This window comes from Equus quagga, chromosome 2 (genome assembly GCF_021613505.1).
Source record: "Equus quagga isolate Etosha38 chromosome 2, UCLA_HA_Equagga_1.0, whole genome shotgun sequence".
Classification (NCBI taxonomy): Eukaryota; Metazoa; Chordata; class Mammalia; order Perissodactyla; family Equidae; genus Equus; species Equus quagga.
This window is the reverse complement of record NC_060268.1, coordinates 97,091,657-97,092,431: the sequence shown is the minus strand read 5'-3', so window position 1 is coordinate 97,092,431 and position 775 is coordinate 97,091,657.

The window sequence follows — 775 nt, the reverse complement described above, 5'->3', positions numbered from 1 at the left end:
CCCCCCCCGCGCACCGCCACTCCCAACCCCCATCCCCCATCTCGCCCCGCCCCTGCTGCGCGCCAGGCCCGCCCTCTGCGCACCCCTCCACCGCCACCCTCCATCCCCGGCTCGCCCCGCCCTCCGCTGCTCCGCGCACCCTGGTCCCCGCCCGCCCCTTTGTCCCGCTTCGGGCGGGGCCGGAGGCGGGGCCGCCCTGTCCCCGCGGGTGCGTGGCGCAGGCCCAGCCTGGCGCAGGCCCAGCTTGGCCCCGGCGGAGCGCTGGTGGCTGTCGGGCGCTCGGTGGAGGGCGCTGTGCGGACGCCGCGCCGGCCTCGCTTCTGATCCGCCGGTCCCGAGCCAGAAGCGCGATTGTAGGGGCCGAGGAGAGGCGACACCCCAGGGGCACGGGGTGACCGGGTAGAGGGGGGCGCCGGGTTAGGAAAGATGGCTGTATTGCAAAGAGAAGGTGTTCGTGCCGGCCCTGGATGCTGGGGTGGGGAGAGGCTTCAAGAGAAGGGTAGAAATTAACATTTTCATATTTCTCTGCAAACCGGGCGGTAAGGACTCGCTCCTTCCAGCCTTGGTGCTAAAAATACCGAGCCTTCTTTGGACCGCCTGCTGAGATTGGTGCCTCACCTTCTTCCCAAGGAGATGGCTAGGAGGATTCTTGAGAGGACGGGAGGAGGGACGGTGGAGGGGTGTTTGCGCCCCCCCGGCTGGGTCTGGCGTTGGAACGGCCGACCTGTGTGGTCTCGGCCCGCCTGTCTGCAAAGCGAGGCGCAGGCAGCGCCCG